Consider the following 22,767-nt stretch of genomic DNA (forward strand, 5'->3'; position numbering starts at 1 on the left):
CATGTGTCATGTATCATGTGTCATGTATCATGTTGTATCATGTGTCATGTATCATGTGTCATGTATCATGTGTCATGTATCATGTGTCATGTATCATGTGTCATGTATCATGTGTCATGTATCATGTTGTATCATGTGTCATGTATCATGTGTCATGTATCATGTGTCATGTATCATGTGTCATGTATCATGTTGTATCATGTGTCATGTATCATGTTGTATCATGTGTCATGTATCATGTGTCATGTATCATGTTGTATCATGTGTCATGTATCATGTGTCATGTATCATGTGTCATGTGTCATGTATCATGTGTCATGTATCATGTTGTATCATGTGTCATGTATCATGTTGTATCATGTGTCATGTATCATGTGTCATGTATCATGTGTCATGTATCATGTTGTATCATGTGTCATGTATCATGTGTCATGTATCATGTGTCATGTATCATGTGTATCATGTGTCATGTATCATGTGTCATGTATCATGTTGTATCATGTGTCATGTATCATGTGTCATGTATCATGTGTCATGTATCATGTATCATGTTGTATCATGTGTCATGTATCATGTGTCATGTATCATGTTGTATCATGTGTCATGTATCATGTGTCATGTATCATGTGTCATGTATCATGTTGTATCATGTGTCATGTATCATGTGTCATGTATCATGTTGTATCATGTGTCATGTATCATGTGTCATGTATCATGTGTCATGTATCATGTGTCATGTATCATGTTGTATCATGTGTCATGTATCATGTGTCATGTATCATGTTGTATCATGTGTCATGTATCATGTGTCATGTATCATGTGTCATGTATCATGTGTCATGTATCATGTTGTATCATGTGTCATGTATCATGTGTCATGTATCATGTGTCATGTATCATGTGTCATGTATCATGTGTCATGTATCATGTTGTATCATGTGTCATGTATCATGTGTCATGTATCATGTGTCATGTATCATGTTGTATCATGTGTCATGTATCATGTGTCATGTATCATGTTGTATCATGTGTCATGTATCATGTGTCATGTATCATGTGTCATGTGTCATGTATCATGTGTCATGTATCATGTTGTATCATGTGTCATGTATCATGTTGTATCATGTGTCATGTATCATGTGTCATGTATCATGTGTCATGTATCATGTTGTATCATGTGTCATGTATCATGTGTCATGTATCATGTGTCATGTATCATGTGTCATGTATCATGTGTCATGTGATATGTGTGTTATGTGTCATGTGTGATATGTGTCATATGTGTGTTATGAGTCATGTGATATGTGTGTTATGTGTGATATGTGTGTTATGTGTGATATGTGTGTTATGAGTCATGTGATATCTGTGTTATGTGTCATGAGTTTTGTTATGAGTCATGTGTATGAGTTGTGTCATGACTCATGTGTTATGAGTTGTGTCATGTGATATGTGTGTTATGTGTCATGTGTGATATGTGTGTTATGAGTCATGTGATATGTGTGTTATGTGTCGTGTGTTATGTGTCATGAGTTTTGTTATGAGTCATGTGTATGAGTTGTGTCATGACTCATGTGTTATGAGTCATGTGTATGAGTTGTGTCATGACTCATGTGTTATGAGTTGTGTCATGTATCATGTGTCATGTGTCATGTGTCATGTGTCATGTGATATGTGTGTTATGTGTCATGTGATATGTGTGTTATGTGTCATGTGTGTTATGTGTGATATGTGTGTTATGTGTCATGAGTTTTGTTATGAGTCATGTGTATGAGTTGTGTCATGACTCATGTGTTATGAGTTGTGTATGAGTTGTGTCATGACTCATGTGTTATGAGTTGTGTCATGTATCATGTGTCATGTGTCATGTGTCATGTGTCATGTGTCATGTGTCATGTGATATGTGTGTTATGTGTCACATGAGTATGAGATGTGTCATGAGCATGAGATGTGTCATGTATCATGTGTATGAGTTGTGTATCATGTATCATGTGTATCATGTGTATGAGTTGTGTCATGTATCATGTGTTATGAGTTGTATGTAGTTGTGTCATGTGATATGTGTATGAGTTGTGTCATGTGATATGTGTATCATGTATCATGTGTTATGAGTTGTGTCATGTATCATGTGTATCATGTGTATGAGTTGTGTCATGTATCATGTGTTATGAGTTGTATGTAGTTGTGTCATGTGATATGTGTATGAGTTGTGTCATGTGATATGTGTATCATGTATCATGTGTTATGAGTTGTGTCATGTATCATGTGTATCATGTGTCATGAGTTGTGTTATGTGTCATGTGATATATGCGTGTGTGTCTGTCATGTGTTGTGTTGTGTTATGTGTTACATAATGTTAAAAATTATGTTATATTATCTTAACACAAAAGATAAAATATGATAATATGATAATATTACATTGTCATGTGTAATGTATCTTATTACATAAAATATATAATATAATATAATCAGATGATCTCAGTTCATCTTCTCTTCGCATCATTACTCAGATGATCTCACTCAGATGATCTCACATTCTCTTCGCATCATTACTCAGATGATCTCACTCAGATGATCTCACATTCTCATCTGCATCATTACTCAGATGATCTCACTCAGATGATCTCACATTCTCATCTGCATCATTACTCAGATGATCTCACATTCTCATCTCAGTTCACATTCTCATCTGCATCATGACTTCGTCATGTCAGCAATTGATTGCATTGTCATAAATAATACCCATAAATAATTTTTTTTCTCTCCGAATATTTATCTCATATTTTTTAGCATTACATCCTTCCTATTATAATATAAATAAAGAATTCATAATCAAATAATACGTGAAAATAATAAATATAAGATTATTGAGAATAATAAATATAAAATTCAAGTAACAAGAGAGTTCATATTTACAAGAATCGTAATCGTCCTTGTCCACACGAGCAAGAAGGTATACTTATCGAGATTATTGAGATTATTGTAACCCTTGATACAAGAATCATAACAAGAGTTCAAGTAATCACAACAAGAGTTCAAGTAATCACAGCAAGAATCTATTGTATCTGAGATGACTGTCGTTCGTACCTTCTTGAATCGTAATTGTCATTGTCCATAATACAAAAGCTTTTCGAGTAAGCTATTTTACACCCAATTGTCCACAATCGTAATCGTAATCGTAATCGTCCTTGTCCACACGAGCAAGAAGGTATACTTATCGAGATATTTTACACCCACCCATGGCCTTATCGAGATATCGAGAGATAGATAATAATTGACTAATTTATCAATAATATTTGGTATACTTATCAAATTTTGATAAATAATATATGGATAGAAAAATCTCAAAGAGCAAAAAAAAAAGTGAATTTGGACATAAAATGATGACAAAATAAATTTTCAAACACAACAATCTTTAAATTGAAATTTAAGGGTCAAAACGACCTTTTTTCGAGGTCAAAACGACCCGCAACACATTAAAATATGTTGCCACCATCTTCGTCTTTTCCTGCCGTTTCCGAATTGGTATTGTGCATCCCAAACGGATAATCCTACGTCAAGTTATGCTCGTTTGAAGTTCACCTTACTCTATCATTTTTTTCTTTCTCTATCTACATCCGATTTCTCTTCCGTTTGGCCTGTCATATTCCTTGAATATGCTACTAATTTCTAAAATTATGTTATCGATTTTTACTTTGCTCGATATAAATATAAATCTATTATATCCATTATAGTAATATATGCCCACGATAATTATGCTCATGATAATTCGTGTGTCTCTACTCGTTGTGTTGTGCTATTCGAGACCTTTCCAACGACATATCGTTTGTATCGAACTAATAAGTCGTTTGATAGTTATTGATTTATTAAGTTATTCGTTATTTTTTTTTTAAATCTTTTTTTTAAATAAAATAAAAAGTTTCTATTATGCCACCCCCCCCAGTCCAGGAAGTCCAAAAGCCCCCCCGAACGAACCCCTAAGCCCACCGCGAGCCGGCCGGGACGGGACGTCCCGGGACCAAGTCCTAATATTTGTTTCCCCCGCGCATAATTTTGTTTCCCGCCTTAATGCCCCGCTCCCCCGCTCCCCCGCTCCCCCCTTAATGCCCGCCCCCCCTTTTCACCGCCAGGCATGGAATCAGAAAGGAAGGAAAGGATGGAAAGTCGAACCAGGCATGGAATCATCAGCGTCAGGTTAGGTTCTATATTGTTAGCCATGGAATCATCTTCTTCTTTTGAGGTAAGGAGATGGTGTGTAGGGTTTTCATTCTTCTTCTTCATGGTAGATAGAGAGATAATACTGTGTTGCCTTTCTTATTTCTTAGCCCTTCTTGTTAAACAGGTTATCGTCTTCGCCGTCGATCGATCATGCCCGATCGATCAACCATAGAAATCATCAAGGGAGGGAAATGCAACCCATCCCCGCTCCATTGGCTACTTTACTTTACTAACATGTTAATTATATTATGACAGACAGAAAGACTATTTTACTTTACTAGTTATGGATGGATGAATGTGACCTCTCAACGAGGAAGGAAGCTTTGTGCCCTCACAAGTCCATTTACAACTTTGTGCCCTCACTCCCTGAAGGAACAACAAGGTATTTTTTTTTTCTTCTAATATGATCAATATTTAATTTGATTTAATATTGAATGACTTTTTTTTTTCTTTGATTTGGGAACAATCTTTTGTAATACCTTGAAGAAGTATTATCTCCAAATTCATAATACTTCTTATGTGTATCTGGGGTTTTCGAACCAAAATTTTCCAACCAATATCGTGGTAATAATATTGTTGTTGATTTTTAATTTTTGTATCCTTATCCTCAGTTACTGATACAAAGGGAGATCGCTTTGACCGATTCGCTCTTTCTTTTAGCCAGGGTAGATCATTCTAAGACCGGAGTCTCGTCAAGAGCAGAGCAAGAGAGTTAGTAAGAAGAAAAGATCCCTTATGAGATTGCGGGCGAGTAACGTCTTGTTGGTGGTGGTTTTCTTCCAATTATGTTGTTGATAGCCCAGGAAGGATACTCAACCTAGCGGATAGTCAGAATCGGATATCGGGCTCATAGGCTTATACTACGATAACTCCATATAGGGAATTCTACTAGTCCTAGGTGGGTAATAATTAGGTAAACCTTGACCTTGCAGGGTGTTGTTGCTGCTGCTAACGTGTGTAGATTGCTCAGGATGAGCATCATGCAAACTGGTACCGATTAGTACCGATTAGGTACTACTTATTACCAATTGTTTTCCCTCTGAACTTGTGCAGGGGCTTGTGTAGTTAAGTCTTGTTACCGTATGGCATCTATACTATCTATAGAATATTGGCTTCTTGTGAGGGAGAATATTGGCTTCAAGAATGCATCCAGGTAGCTATGCTTCGTACTAAGTATATCATGGTACTGAGTTGATGATCTACATATTAAATAAATTTAATACAACGATATTATAAAATATCATAAAACGATATTAAATAAAGCGTACTTTATAATATCTATCTATTGTAAATATCATAAAACGTACTTTATAGATATCTTTTTCTATGAAAACGTACAATCCTCTAACATAATAAAGCATTAATTGTGTATAGTACTTTATAGATATGCTTCTTCCGCATTTGGAAGAAGCATGGTACTGATTTTTAATTGAGTTGTATGTTGATCATGGTTCTGATTTCTTATTTTAGTGTTTTAGTGTTCTAATTTATTACTATAAGTGAAAAATTATAGTGCCTTCTTTTCACATTCGATGATGATCATGGGAGACAAAGAATATTCTTATTATTTGTATAGTATACATTTATCTTTGTAGAGTGTCTTCTTGTTATAGATTTATATTCGTAGGCTTTTCAACCATGTTGGCAATTTTGTTTCACATATTTTTGGAAGATTTTTCTCGAATACATTGTGAATACAATGTGGTAGCCTTTTGAGCCATGTCGTAGATAATATATTGTGGATTTTGAGCCATATAGTCAATTGCAATATTCTTCTAAACTGCTTGTTCGAAATTACTCTTCACCTTTGTGGATTTTCATTGGTTTTGGCCTCACAATAAGCAAATCTATCTTACTCGTCAAGGGGGTGAGACTTCATCTTTTTTTTTTTCTTTTCTCCCACCATTTGTCTCTTTTATTTTCTTTGCAGTAGCATCATCATTTGCTCAGCTATTATTAATGTCAAAGGCCATCATTATTTGTGTTAAGGGCTACTTACGGGAGGAATGTTCCCTGCTCTTATTGTATTTGTCATATTTCATTTTTTGTTCTTTTATTTAGATTTAGATTTATTACAAGGTGTTCATTTTTTGTCATATTTCATTCATTACTATCATTTGTCTTTATGAAGCTTTTTGACTTTATCATCTCTCTCACCATGCTTTATCATCTCTCACACTACATACCTTTTCATATTTTACATCATTTGTTTTTAAGGTTAGGTTAGGTTACTCTGCTTCTATACGAGGAATGTTATTCAATATTCTGTTCTTAAGATTCAAATCATATCATATACATTTTGCCCATGCTTGTTCTCTACTCTAAACTCACACTTATTACTAAATGACATAATATATTTTGGGTTTTGCCTAAAACCAATACTTACTTTTGGGTAGTTAAGTCTTGTTAAGAGTTGCTTAGTAGGTAGTTAAGAAGTTTTTAGTCTAATATAATCTCATGAATCTTTTTTGAACGATTCATAATTTTTTTATTTAGAACGAATCATAATGTCATTAAATGTTGCAAAAAGTTCTTATGTGATAGAAGGAATTATTTATCTGATTGTTAATTGTTATAATATTATATTTTGTTACATATATTAATATTGAAATGGATTTTTTTTGTTACATATATTAATATATTTTGTTATATATTACTCGTATTATAGCCATACTAGTATTATACAATGGAGTTATTATTAGACTCTTTGGTCAATAATAAAGTCTATTTGAGCATATTAATTCATAATCATAGTGATAACTTCACTAATCTACTAGTTACATCATCGAATTGTTGATAAAGTAGTTAAATTGGTTTATTTTCTACCAATTGTTGATAAACTCTATTAGAGTTTATGTATTCAATATTATTTAATTATAGATATGATAATATTTAATACAGAAACTCTATTGACCTTGCAGGTTGAAATACTACTCTTTTTTTGGTGTAATGATGTTTAAACAATTAGTATTCAAATAATATATTAAAATCTTATATATTCAACATTATCATATCTATAATTAAATCTATATTGATAATCTGAATTGGACAAGATTTATGTATTCAAATTGTTGCCACATTTGGTTTTAACTTCGGTTAACCAATCCTTTGGTTTAAACTTCGGTTTCACCATATTGTCAATCATTTTTTCTTGATATTTTGTGCATTTGCTATTTAAAAATCTTCTTACTTTCATTATCGAGATATTTTTTTTCAATACAAACTCTATTTTCAAAATTATTAAAAGTTTTGATACTCTATAATATCGAGTATCGAGAGTTTTGAATACCTTGGAATAATCATGAACATTGAAGATAAAATATGGAGCGGAGGCACATGCACCTTATCTTAAAGAAGCATTTGACGGAAGAACTCATGTGACTCAATTTGTCGAGGCGAAGTTTGGTTCAGAAGGCCTTGGCACGGGCACGGGGCAAGAGGATTCAGAGACGGACACTCGGTGGATACTCTTGAATAATATGCTATAGTTCTTCTATTTAAGTTGTGTTGGTAGGGGCAGAGGCCTAGGACCGAGAAAATGGTACATCAATTTCAACGAAGTTGGTGGACTTCGGGAGCTACTAGATGATGGATGGATCGTCTTAGAGCGATGCTTCGTCTAGGTGTGACCCGAGAGCGGGTGAACGAAGGTCGATTGCTAAAAAAGTGGACATAATCGAAAGTGGAAGAGGCCTTGTGATATGTTGGCAGAGGCCACACATAGAGGGATCACAATTTAAGTTCATCCCATAAGGATCCGAATGCAATGAAGATGTCATAAACAAGCGACATGGTATAGCGGATCATGGTGGAATAATTCATAGCAATGCGATACACATGAAACGTGGAATTCAAACCAGATTGGGTTGGGAATTAAATAGTTTAAGAAGCTTAGAAGCTTAGTCCTCTTAGTCCTTTCAGTTTTAGTGGTGAGCTTGATCTAATGGTAGCAGAATAATAGATGATGCAGATAAAGAAAATATTTGATTTGATGTTTTAAATTATCTAGATGATAAGAAGGTTTCTATTGCTACCTTCATGATAGAAGGAGAGGCTGAGGAGAGGCTAAGCACTGATGTTGAACCATGAAGAGGATTTTTGAAGCTCGAAGCTCGATAGGAGTCAAGCTCGATAGGAGTCAATCATATAGAAAAGTTCAATGAATATTCAATCTAATATTTGTTAAATCACATAGGATCCAAACTAACAAATAAGAGATATTTTATTTGAACTTTTCTATAAATACCTTCTATAAATAAGAGATATTTTATAAGATATCTCTTATTCAAAATTTTTGAATGTTAAGTCTAGTTCTAGTTTACAATGATATAAACTTATGATATATGATAAATGGTTAGAGTTCTGATTGTATAAATTACTTCTAACACTTTTATATTTATACGGTATATTTTATTACATATAAAATATGCTTATGCTTATATAACAATAACATAATAACTAATAAGATTTGCCCATAATTTTGTATAGCGCTCTTCACTGCTTCAGCTCAATTCAAAACATCTAAAAGAGTGACAAGTTGACCTTAAATATATAACAATGAAGTGAGCTAAAAACAGCTCAGTAAAAAAAGCATATTCAGAACAAAATGAATGGTTTTAAACAAGAAAGATATCATAATGCAAGGCAGAATACAAGAATTTTCAAGGATATCATCTCCTAAGATATAAAATCCTAAGATTCAAAATATATTTGGTTCATAACAAATGGAGCATAGAGTAATTGAAGCATATCAATAGAGTAGGAAATGTTTCGAAGCATATCAACGACATATGAAATATTTTAGAGCATCCCAATAACAGATAAAATATTATTTAGCATATCAATAACGAATGAAATGAAACATTTTGGAGCATATCAATGACAAATGGAATATTTTGGAACATAACAATAGCAAATGAAACATTTTGGAGCATATCAATACAAAATACGAAACAAAAGCTCAAATGTCGTACCTTAGTATAGTGCATGTGAGATTTAACTCTGGTTCTATGCCGTCGTGAGTTTTTGACTCCATTCACGGGTAGTCCTTTCCTACTCGAGTCCTCTCACCTTCCCCAAGTACTAGGTTGGCTTTGAATTTCATATCAAACAGATAGAAGGTGAAGTGAGATTTCAAAGGTAATATTATCCATCCTTTTTTGAATGACCACCAAACATAATTTAAAGCAGTGTGGTGTCACGAACGGTCATCGCGCACTCGTAATAACTTCGCTCAATGAATCGTTCGTCGCTCACACCTACATGTATAGCTGCTTGACAACATGTTTTTTCTTGGTTTTGGGTCATTTTGCTTGTAAAAATGTAAGTTCGAACAAGCTACGACGTTACAAAGCGATCGCTCATCGAACCGAGCAAGTTCGCACGTTGCCTTGACGGGAACTTGTTGTCGCACCCGGGATCAGGTGAGCGGCTGTTTGTGGGCTTGCAGCTGTTCGTTCAATCTTCTAAAGCTTTTGTTTTCCTCGTCTCTCTCTTTTCTCTTGTGCACGCAAGGTGCTCGCTGAATTGCTTGTAAAGCTTTCCCTTTTTGCGAGACGTCGGGACTTGTCCGTCGCTCGTTCTTTCGAACTAATCAACTTTCTCTTTTTACAGGTCCTTTGGGACCTACGAGAGGTTACAAGTGGGCTGATCCTTGCGGAGCAATATCGTAAGGGCGAAGCATGACTTAGGCAACGCAAGCTAAGTTCGTGTCTTTGTCGTAAGGGTGACTTGCGACTTAGGCAACGCAAGCTAAGTTCGCGTTTTTGGTCGTAAGGGTGTCGTGCCTCACGCTTTAGGCTTTAGGCAATTCTAGCTAAGGCCGTGATAGTGGGCTCTAAGCATATACCCTTTACCATTTTTGGCAAAGGCCTAAATAATCCCATAAACATCAGAGTACAAAAGGGTATTATGAATAATAAATTGGGATATATTATAAATATATACGGACAATGAAATGCATGTGTCTATACGAAATATTACGATACAAAATATTACGAAATAGGATAAGAGCATACAAGAAAGCTAAATGAAATCAATTTCCAAAAGAAGAAAAGCGGAATATGCGAAATCGATCAAAGCTCAATTTCTGGCAAAATTCGAGAGGTACATTTAACAAATGATTTAAATATCAATTGTGCTCCAATATATTCAAGAAAGCTATTATGGAAAGATATTTCAATCTATTTTCAGATAAAACAAGTCTCGTATGAATCAAAATTTCCAATAAAGAGTTACAATAGATTTAACAACTCAAGATCAAAGAACAAATCTCAATTTTACAAGATTCACAAGGTCGGTTTCAACAGAAAACTGGATAGATATTTGGACTCTAAATCTTTCAATCTAGGTATCAAATGAAAGATCTACGAGTTTAGTTTAAAATGAAATAAGTTTGGAATAAATCAAAGTTTTCAATAGGGAGTTATATGTAGTTTAGTATCAAAAGGTCAGAAATTACGATCCATGTTTTGTAGAATTCGTAGGCTCATTTGAAATAGAAGTTTGGATAAGGAAACTTACTTTGAATTCTTAAAATAAGCTATCGAAAGAAAGGTTTATGAGTATATATTCATATCAAACAAGTTTTGTCCAAATCAGAGGTCAGTGCATAAAGTTATAACCATAACAAGGTAGAAAGGTCAGAATCTCAGAAGTCATGTCTAAATAGGAGATATATTAAATGCAAGATTATAACAATTCAAAGTTCCTTATATTCAAAGCAAATGTAGAGATAAAATTGTAGTAAGGAAAGATTAGGACCACTTGCAATACGAAAGATTAGAAAGCTTGCAATAGGAAGGATTGGAACACTTGCAATAGGAAAGATCACATCACTTGCAATAGGAAGAATCGAAACATTTGCAGAAGAAAAGGTTTAGGACATTTGTAGGAGAAAAGAGCGGGACACTTGTAATAGAAAGGATCTAAACATTTGCAATATAAAGGATCGAAACACTTGCCTTTCGAAGATTTTGATCCGAAGATCCAAAAAAGGTGTACGCTCGAATCCTTCTATTTTTCCCTGTTTTTGTTTTCTGTACCAATCTTCTTTCTTCCTCCACAACTACAGCTCATGCAGAACATAGGGGCATATTCACTTGCTCTCCCTTACTCTCGTTCCTTTTTTTTCTTACTCTCGTTCATTCTTTTTTTCTTTCCCAAACGCCGCTGTCGTTGCCACAGTCGTAGCCCCTTCCATGGCACTGCCTTCTTCCCAAAAGAGCATATTTGTTGATCCAAAGAAGGTGGAAGTAGTAGTTAATTGGGAAGTGGCAACAAATGTAACAGAAGTTAGAAGTTTCTTGGGCATGACAGGTTATTATAGGAGATTTATGGAGGGATTTTCTTAAATTGCTCATCCCCTCACCAAACTGACTCAAAAGAATGTGAAATTTGAATGGAGTGGTGATTATGAGCAAAATTTTCAAGAATTAAAAAGAAGATTGACTAATGCCCCTATTCTCACTATTCCGAGTGGTAATGAAGGATTTGTAGTTTATATTGATGCTTCAAGAAAGGGCCTTGGATGTATTTTGATGCAAGAAGGGAAAGTAATTGCTTATGTTTTAAGGCAGTTAAAGAATTATGAATTGAATTATCTGACTCATGATTTGGAATTGGCAACAATCATCTTTGCTTTAAAGATTTAGAGACATTACTTGTATAGGTGGACATTTGATATCTTTATTGATCACAAGAGTTTAAAGTACATTTTTACACGGAAGGAGTTAAATATGAGACAGCGAAGATGGATAGAACTTCTAAAGGATTATGATTGTACCATCCGTTATTACCTAGGTAAAGCAAATGTTGTAGCTGCTGCACTTAGTAAAAAATCTTAAAGTTTTATGGCTAGTCTGATTGTGAAACAATAGAAGCTATTAGAAAGAAATTATGATTCGAATGTAATGAGGAAAGGGCAAGACTCATAATGTTGATGGTCTCTATCCAGGTGCAAACTGATCTCATTCAACAAATTAAAGGACAACTATGAGATCCACATTTAATATACTTGAAAAGGGATTGAAGTTGAAATTTCAAATTTCAGGTGATGGCTTATTGAGATTTGGCTTATTGAGATTTGGGGATAGAATATGTGTTTCAAATGACCCAGATATCAAGAATCAAATCTTGAACGAAGGTCACAATTCAAAGTATACTATGCATCTTGGTAGCACGAAAATATATAGAGATCTCCAAAGTTATTATTGGTGGAAATGTATGAAGAAGGAAATTGCAATATATGTTTCAAGATGTTTGACATGTTAGCAAATCAAAACAGAACATCAGAGACCTGGAGGCATAGCCCTTAGATATTTCTGAATGGAAATGAGAATGCATTAATGGACTTTATTTCAGGACTACCCAGAACCTCTAGAAAGCATGATGCTATTTGGGTCATTGTCGATAGGTTAACCAAATCTACACATTTCTTACCAATCAATATGACTTATTCTCTTGATAGGCTTGCAGATTTGTATATTAATGAAATAGTAAGACTTCATGGTGTTCCGAAGGAGATCATTTTGGATAGAGACTCCACATTTCTTTCTATATTATGTAGGAGATTACAAGATTCTATGGGCACCAAAGTAAAGTTTAGCACTGTCTATCACCCTTAGACTGGTGGTCAATCTAAAAGAACAATTCAAGTACTTGAGGATTTGCATTGTTTCGTATGGGCACATGTATGTTTTGTTGCTCCGCATGTGCTTCCGATATGTGCTAAATCTTTGTATGCTCGTCTTTATTTTCTTTTAAATTTTAATATAATTGTGAAAGATTATGTTTGCATTGTATTAACTCATAAAGGCACATGCATGTTTTGTTGTTCCGTATGTACTTTCGATATATGCTAATTTTATTGTTCACATTGTCTTTTTGTACTCTGGTGTTTGTGGAATACTATGAACCTTTGCCAAAAATGATAAAGGGAGTTATGCATAGAGCTCGTGATGCTCTGCCAGCCTCCTCTAACTTCACTTAGATGTGGGTGGATGGAGCTTCTAGGCGTTATTGATATGTTCCAATTTTTTTTTTTCATTTATTATGAATCAAATATGTTTGATTGAAATGACATTTGTGATTCTGTATCCAATGAGATTATATCTATAAATTCTTGTATTTTGCGTTGCATTTTGATACCTTATTTGTTTGAAAATTGTTCTCTTTTGCCATGAATATGTTAGTCGTTTGTTGAGCTTTATATGTTTACTCCGTTGCTATATAAATTTTTCAGGATAGCTTATCGCTCGCTTAAATATTAAAATTGGGCTGAGGCAGTGGATAGCTAGAAGATTTTGGGCAGATCTTTATTAGTAGATATGTTTTTATTGTATGAGTACATTATGTGTCTAATGAAATGTTGACAGTAAATCTAAACTTATGAGTTTGTAAAAATTTGAAGGACTTCTTATGGTTAAGATTATGGAATGTTAAGTTTAATTTGTGTAATGATATGAATTTATGGTAAACGTTGGTTTTTTGATTGTATATATTCCCATACTTGTGGATTTATGTTGCAGTTATTATTTCGGTTAGTTGGTTTCAGATTTTATGAATCATCGAGCAATGTATTATATGATTATAAATTGTACATGTTTTATCGATCGTTAGATGTTTGAATGTTTTTAGTATTGTTAGTTTGGATCTTGGATTGATTTGTGATGAAAATTTAATATTATCAATTTGAGGGGCATGACACTATCGCCCACCCTCGGCGATGCCACTATTTCTAAGTGGTTGAGTGGGCCTTCCATTTGGCCCAACTCAACCCTATTTTGGGCTCAATTGGCCCTTAATTGTCATATAATTAGAACTTATATTGAATTAGGATTGAGAGATAATCCTATTAAGGGATTAATTAAGCAATCTTTGTTCGGTATGTCAATCGTTCTTCCGGTGAATTCTTGACGAACTTTCGGTGAACTTTTGGCTTGCTTTTGGTGAACTCTCGGTGAGCTCCCAATGAACTCTGAGTGAACTCTCGACGAACTCTCGGTGAACTCCCGACGAACTCTTGACGAGCTTTCGATGCATCGTTTGAATCTTTGTCATATCGTCCGATATGAATAAGGCTTTATGCCTTATTTATTATCGTAGTTAATTCTGCAATACTTATCTTAAATTCGAGATTCACTCCTTTTTGATGATGGAGTTATTTTTAACTCTCCCTATCTATATGTTATATTGAGATAAGTAAACTTGAATTCAAAAGGAATCATGACCTTTAAATTCAAGTGAAAGTATTTCGATTTCTACGATTGAATACAATATATCAAATCAAAATTTTATATGTTGTGCATCATTATAGTTTTAAATTAAAACATGCACAAATATTCACTTTATTCACTTTATGCATTATGCATTAAATCAACATTTTGATCATAGTACCAAATATTCATTATTTCTCCCATGCATGATACCAAAGCATTCATGATACATCATTTTGAGCATAACATTCATGATGTTAAGACGTTAAAATTTTTAAGTATTTATCACTTCATGCATTAAATCAACATTTTTATCATAATACCAAACATTCATCATTTCTCCCTCTTTGTCATCAATAAAAAAGAGAATCATTCAACAATGCATGTTTTAAATTATTCAAGTGAGTTTTATATCAATTTATCCAATGTCGATCGATCCTTTGGCTCGACGTCCAATCTTCTGACATGTTCCACTCCAGCCCAACATGATTCTTCCTGCTTTAATTGTGTCTCCCTGATCGAAGCTTCCTATGGTAACTGAGAATAGATAGGTTCAAAGGATTGGATTCCCTTGTATCGTTTGGGGACTGCGACGTAGTGGCCTAATATGTCTGTAATCGATGAGTCAAATGAATTATTATGGAGATAATAATTCATTAAGCCAGAAGGAGTTTTGACAAGTATGACTCATGGCTAGCTCGATATTGGGTCTAGAGGGTCATATACATATGGTAGGCGTTGCAACAAGTAGAAATTCAGATATGGGATATCCGTCAGAGCCTCTATCGTATTAGATATCCAATAAGAACATTAATTTTTGAATCTTATGGATGAGATCCAATAAGAGTCAATGAGAGATTATTGGATAAGATCCACTAATCTAAGAGGCTTGGGTAGTTAGATGGAGATCCAATACCCAATAGGGCAGGATCTATTAGGGTTAAGTTGACAAGGGACCTCTATAAATAGGAGAGAACCAAACACTAGAGAGGACGATGCTTGACCTCCTTCATCATCTTCTACATATCTGCAAGGATTTAAGGATATATAATCTCCTTAGGTAAAACACAATATTTCATATACGTAGTTTTCGATTTTGTAGATTTCGCACACTATTCTTCACACGACGACAAACATATTTTTAGGAAATATAAGAATTTTATTTTCTATTCTTTCGTTGTGCATTTGACGTCACCCTTAATTTTTTTACAGTACCACTAGACTAGGTGGTGGTGGTACCACCTAGTGGTAGTGTTATAAGTGGTAGTATCACCCAACACAGTTGATGGTTATAACATCTCTTATTTTTTAAAATTTTATAAGGACTTATTTATATTATAGGGATCTAAATATAAATCTTAATAATTTGATATGATTTATAATTTCTTATAAGCGATTTTGTCGCCCCTTTTGAAGAGACTTATACTGAAAGAAGTCCTTCCTTGCTTTTGAAGATACATATTATACGGAAGCACTTTCTTTTGGAATATAGGCATCCCTTCTTTGCTTTAAGAATTGAAGTGAATAATATGGAGATTTTAGTAACCAATAGAAAAGAGTAAACAAAAGGCTTGCTTTAAGTTATCATATGTACTGTTAGCAAGTTCAACAATCCGGAGCAAATCCTGTTTGTTTTCGTATCGGCGCTAACGCTTCAACTCCTCCTAACGTGCAAGTCAAAAGAATGAATTGAATTACTCAAGCAGTGTATTGCATTACCCGCACGGTCAAGAGAGTTGGGCCAGTGCTCTGTAAACTAGAATCTATCGAGCAAGCATGTGGTAAAGAAGTGTTTGGTAAAAACACAGCTTCCCATTTGAAGCCTAATAACTCAGTAAGCGCAATAGAACTATGTAACTTGTTCCCTTAACTCTAAGGACATAGGCGGACTAAGCACTATAAGTAGTGGGCAGAGTTTCAATGATATGAGAGTAAACAGTGAGAATCTTATAAGAGTAAGCTGTTTGTTTGATAATCTTATATGAGAGTAAGGAGTGAGAATCTTTCCCCCCGACGCGGCTACTAGATAACCTGTATGGATGTTTACATTAGCGGAGTAACAAATAGGTGTACTGAACGACTCTTAACTCTCCTAACGTGAGTTTTGATTAGCGCTTACACCGCTTCATTCTTTTCTTTTGTGTTTCAGGGTAGAGTTTTGTTACTTTCCTCGACCACTACTTGTTCTTGTCAGCTTGGCGCCTTGTTTCATTTCTTATTGATATTATTTATATTGAGCACATGGTTGGTGTACAATTAAGTAAAGACACAGCTACCCAATAGAATGGAACTTCCACCTCAGATCCGTCCCATGGCTTCATATCTAGATCTTTCAACTCAAACTGCACTTTCATTTCCAAACTCGACTTAAGCATTAATGGAATCTCTCGTAGAAGCGGAAGCGGAAATAGAAGATCTTTGTGCAGAAACAGAAGCAGAAGATCTGATAACTCCTTACGCTGATGAAGGCACTCCCCTTACATGTAGAATGAAATGGAAATGGAATTGACACTGCCCGGTCAACAAGAACTGGAACTGTAGGATAAGACTCAAACATAACAGGAACGGGCCATTATCCTTCCTTCCTCTTTCGAACAAAAAGACAAGAAGGAGATTCTACTAAGTCTTTGGATCCATCTTCCGCTTCGTATTCTGGTCCTTGTTCTAATGTTGATCTTGTTTATGCTTTTGCCTCTTCTTATCCTACTGCTCGAACAGGAATAGGTCGCTCACTCACTTTGTCTCCGCGTAGCGAAGGAGTGTCCTCTTACCGAGTAACGAAGGAGTGTCCTCTTACTATAATTCTATACTATATGGAGCTTGCTCTTTCTTATCTAGATTCCAATCTTTCTGCTCCTGCTCACTATATGCGTTCCCTAACAACACTGCTAGCACTCAAAACCTTTAAGGCAACCGACCGCTCAAAGTCAAGTTCCAAAGTATCGTATGGAAGTAACGGCTTGTTTGTGCTAACGACATTTGAGTTGTCGAGCAATTCCTGTTTCGGGAGTTAGAAGAGCGTTAGGGAGCTTAGCTGAAAAAGGTCATAATCTCGGTGTGAGGGCCTTTTTCTAAGGAAGGCTTGAACTTAAGATGGAGTGCACAGTGCAGAGTAATACATTCGTTTCAATTAACTGAACTTGATTCATATTAAGTTAAACATTAAAAAAATGGAGAATATGTGTCACTAACTAACTTAGTTAATATGATGCTACGTATATTTGTTCTATAGATGACACATAAGCTTTCTTCATGCATGTTTGCCATTTTACTATGTTTGTATTAGTCAAACCTAAGTAATTAGAGGATAAACTAAAGAAAAACTTAACAAATGAGCTACAACCAGCGCATGTTCTTTTCCTAATGATATTTTTGTTATTTTTTGTATTTTTTATTGGTATGAAGAAGCCACAAGAGCGTGCACATCTTATTGCTCGTCTCAAAGGAGTGTTCCCACAGACGGTATTCTTTCTTGGTCCTATACACATCCATGCGACTGTTTGTGTATACTTGTCTTAGCCCTGATAAATGTTTTAGCAGAATTTGATGCTCCATAGAGAACTTGCATGCCATGCCTGTAGAAGGACTGTTGGTTTTGACCTTTCAGTACTCTCTTGCTTATAACTATGTTAGAAACTCTAATTTATGCAAAACATGATTTTTTAGAAACTAGACTCATAAATATTTTTGTGTATAGCTAATTTGAAATATTTGGAGTACAAATGCCTATTGAAGCATATATTCTAATCAACTCTATGAATTCTACAAAATAGAGATAATGTTCGCTGACCTTTGGTTTCTGAATTGTTTATAACTCCTTGTTGAATTGTCAGCTTGGCGCCTTGTTTCATTCAAAAGAGGTGTCAATCTAGTTTTAGATAAATAGAATTTTGTATAATTAGAGTTTTTACTGAAATTGATTTCAAAAGAGAAGAAACAAGAAGAGGCGAAATCGACCAAAGCTCAATTCTGACAGAATTTGAGAGGCACTATGTATAAATTATTTGGATAACCATTTATGCTCTAATTTATTCAAAATCAGTGTCACTCAAAATATTTTCTAGCCCGATGCCCGAGTCCACGGCCCGAAGCCTTCTATCGATACGTCGACCGATCCACCGGCCCGACGTCCAATCTTCTGACATGTTCCTCCAGCCCAACATGATTTTCTTGCTTTAATTGTCTCATCCTGATCGAAGTATCCTGCGTCACTCAAAACGCAGATTAAATCATAAACATATATCAAGTGGTTTTATCATCAAAATACGATATTCAACAATCTCCCCCTTTTTGATGATGACAACCACTTGATGACGGAGTTAACCTTAACTCCATGAGTTTAAACAAACTCCCCCTATCAATATGCTATATTGATAGAAACTCTTGGATTCAAAAATCCAAGCAACATGTCATCATAAACTTATATATAACATGTCATGTCATCAACATACTTCTCCCCCTTTGTCATCAACAAAAAGGAGAAGTACCGCAATCAAGTGTTTGTTATATAAGTTCAACTCATTGCATAAAAAACATAATATCCATTTTTACGATCATGCAAGTTTGCTATCAAATGGTAAGATATCAACATGTAAAATTGTGATGTAAGCTTTTGATATCGTAACGTAAACATTTCAAGTGTTTTTCAATTGTAGCATTTCATCACATGGCAAGATATCAATAAGTAAAATTGCGATATAAGTTGTTGATATCTTAACATGATACAAACATGGCATAATCATAGCGTCAATTTACCAAATATTTCGATGCAAGCTTCTTTTGATATCTTAACATAATATGACACTTATAGCATCAATTCATATATTTCTCCCCCTTTGTCATCAACAAAAAGGAGAACGATAAAAGCAAATTTTAGACATAAGTGCAGTAATTATTCATGCCATAACTAGGTTTATGTCATTTTTTAACAATGAGTGATAGGATACCAACTATACAAACATCTCAAGAAAACATGACATGGAGATAGCTTTCATTACTTCTTCCTTTTTATTTGTTGTTATCATTTTGCATGAAGGATGAAAGCCATTTGTGAAGTTCAAATCGATAAGATATTAAAGCAGACTTTATTTTTGCAAGGATTAAGATATATATGTGAATCAAATCATTGTACGTAAAAATATCTTCCTTTTATAAGAAGGAATCATCAAATCTATTTCTCGAAAAATATTTTTCACATGATAAGTCTATGAGAAATGCATTTGCTAGATGATTCCATATGTATATATTTATTAGGTTCGGAAGAGAATAATGTATTGAGAAAATTCGATTGTTACGATCAAGAAAATCCGAAAATGAAATTTAACACTTTCATGCATTCGGACAAGGTTTTGCTATAGATTTTCAAATACAATCAACATGCTTATTATCATGGAAATTTTTGTATTCAAAACACATAATTTTCAACATATAATTAAGACATGTAATTGTGTAAAATCATCATGGCAATTAAGTGATTTGATCATTGAATCAAGAAAGTCCAAAAAACAAGTTCATGTATTCGGACACATTTTTGAAGGATTAAAAGAGTAAGAATCTTCTCAAATCACAATATAACATACTTACTATGGAAACCAAGGCACAAGATTTTCAAAGTAAGCATGTTATAGAAATATTCAATTTCAATGTGAAATCCGACAATGAGTAAGGTAAAGAGATTCAAGAAAAATCTGTGAACGATGTTTAGTCTACATTAATATTCGTAACTCTACATATGTTCAACATATTGCATGAAAAACATAATATCAAATTTTATCATTAAGTAATTTGTAAGCTTGAAAATTTAGCAAATGTTACATCGTGCAAACTAGCAAAAATTTAGCCAGTGCTATCAAGTTACATTAGAATATACAAGCTATCAAGTTTTAGATATACAAGGTAGTAAGATAGCATGTTCTACTTAATACAAGCTAGCAACAACATTTTAGAACATGCAAGCTAGCGATTTTAAGATGTTTAAAAAGGCAACTCTTGCTTCTTGAAATATGTAAGTTGCAAGCTAACAAATTTTGCTTCTTTTGCATTTTTTGAGCTCGCAATTTTGCTTCTATTGCAAAGTGCAAGTTTAGCATGTTTAGCATCTTGAGACAGGCAAGATAGCACATTTTGCATTTTCTTGAGATTTCAAGCTAGTAATTATCGGTGATATTCAAGATAACAATTTCTTCTCTTTTGAGAAGTGTAATTTTTGCTTTCTTCTTGAATTGTGCATGCTAGCTATCTTCCCCTTTGTCATTGTCAAAAAGAAGGGAAAAACCCTTTACATCAATTTCTAAATCATGACAAAGGTTAGTATCAATCTCATTTGTGCATCATTATATTTTCAAATTAAAACATGCACATTTTCAAAACTTTACATTTCATTTTTCATGTATGATATCGAAAAAATAAATCATTCATTATTATGAGCATACCATACATGATACTTAAATATCAAAATTTTTAAGCATTTATCAACATTTTGATTATGATACCAAACATTTATTATTTAAAGCATTCATGATATATGCAATTCACCATGTACATCATCATAATAAAAAGCATATGCATCATTCTGAATCATAAATATTTCAAATCATCATGGTATTAATTTGTCAAATCAACATTTCTTAGATATGTTTAACATATAACATGCATAAAAAGGTTTCAAATGTTTAACATATAACATGCATAAAAAGTTGAAAGGAGAAGGGAATAATTCAAAGATACAAAGATTTCAACCATCTTATAAACAAATGAAAGATCAAGTCATGAATCCAAAATTCCATGAATCAAAATAGTCAAAATGATCATTAAAGGTAATCTCATGTTATTCCAAGAAATTAATATCATGATTTTGATAAAACTCATTTCAAATTCAAGTCATTAAAATTATCTTACTTTCAAGAGATTAAAAAAGACAATATAATTTTATTTGTCTCTTAGTGAAAAACCGATAAGATAGAGAAAAAGGATATTTTTCAAGAAAAATGCTTTCCTCCTTTTGTTTCAACTCATTGATTGATTTAATACATGCTTGTTCTTTTCTTTTATGCCAAATCCATGCATCATTCATTAACGCTGAAAAAGATTTTTCAAAAGATCACAAAGTTTGATAATCACAAAGATCATCATGCATCATTTCGAAAGAAAACTCATTAAGCAAGATCATTATGCATAATTTCAAATCAAACATGATTTCATTTATTTATAAAATATTCATCATGATAGGACATACAAGACAAAATCCGATTCATGGATATCATCTCATTAGATACATAATCGCAAATGTCATTTCATTCATAACATATTTGGTTCATAACAAATGGAGCATAGAGTAATTGGAGCATATCAATAACGTATGAAATGTTCCGGAGAATATCAACAACATATGGAACATTTCAGAGCATATCAATGATATATGGAATATTTCAGTGCATAACAATAGCAAATGAAACATTTCAGAGCTTATCAACGGTGTATGAAATATTTTGGAGCATATCAATGACAAATGGGACATTTCGGAACATATCAATGACATATGGACCATTTCGGAGCATATCAAAGAACGAATACGAAACAGAAGCTCAAACGTCGAATTTGACATTGCATTTATATCATTCTTATCCAAAGCATGTATAGAAACACATAACCAAAGCTTTGGATATCATATCAAACATATAGAAGATGAAGTGGGACCATAACATAATATGGTACATCCATTTCTGAATGACCACCAAACATAAGTCTCCCACGTTTGGGAGCTCTATCCACCCACGTTTGAGTAAAGTCATAAGGGCCGGCAGAGCTTCACAGGCTCTATGCATAACTCTCTTCACCATTTCTGGCAAAGGTTCACAATATCCCACAAACACCAGAGTACAAAAGGATAGTATGAACAATAAATAGCACATATCGGAAGCACACGTGGAACAACAAAACGTACATGTGCCTTTACGAGTCAATACGAAGTAAGCAATAATCTTTCACAATTGTATTCAGATTTGAAAGGAAATGAAAGCAAGAGCATTCAAGGATTCCAAGCAATCACATATAACTCAATTCAAATAAGAAGGTTAGATGAATTCAATGTCCAAAGGAATGAAATTGGAATAGGCACATATCGAAAGCAAATGCGGAACAATGGGATATACATGTGCCTATATGAGTCAATATGATATAGCATAAACGTTACACAATAGTTTTCAAGAATGCAAATAATTTTAAGGACAAGAGCATATAAGAATTCAAAGTAGTAATATAAAGCTCAATTGAATAAGAAAGCTAAAGGATATCAATTTCCAAAGGAATGAAACCAGAATATGCGAAATCAACCAAAGCT

General features: G+C 33.9%; 1 long non-coding RNA gene across 2 annotated transcripts; it reads left to right on the plus strand.

The window, feature by feature from the left end:
- Window positions 1-4,096: 4,096 nt before the first annotated feature.
- Window positions 4,097-13,710, plus strand: LOC135651534 (uncharacterized). Of its 2 annotated transcripts, none has more exons than XR_010501863.1 (3): window positions 4,097-4,191; window positions 4,340-4,597; window positions 13,457-13,710. It is a non-coding gene; the product is annotated as an uncharacterized LOC135651534 (long non-coding RNA). The 2 variants fall into 2 exon arrangements; XR_010501864.1 differs by having other exon boundaries at window positions 4,116-4,237.
- The last annotated feature ends 9,057 nt before the right edge of the window (window positions 13,711-22,767 follow it).

This window comes from Musa acuminata, chromosome BXJ3-10 (genome assembly GCF_036884655.1).
Source record: "Musa acuminata AAA Group cultivar baxijiao chromosome BXJ3-10, Cavendish_Baxijiao_AAA, whole genome shotgun sequence".
In the NCBI taxonomy this organism is placed as follows: domain Eukaryota; kingdom Viridiplantae; phylum Streptophyta; class Magnoliopsida; order Zingiberales; family Musaceae; genus Musa; species Musa acuminata.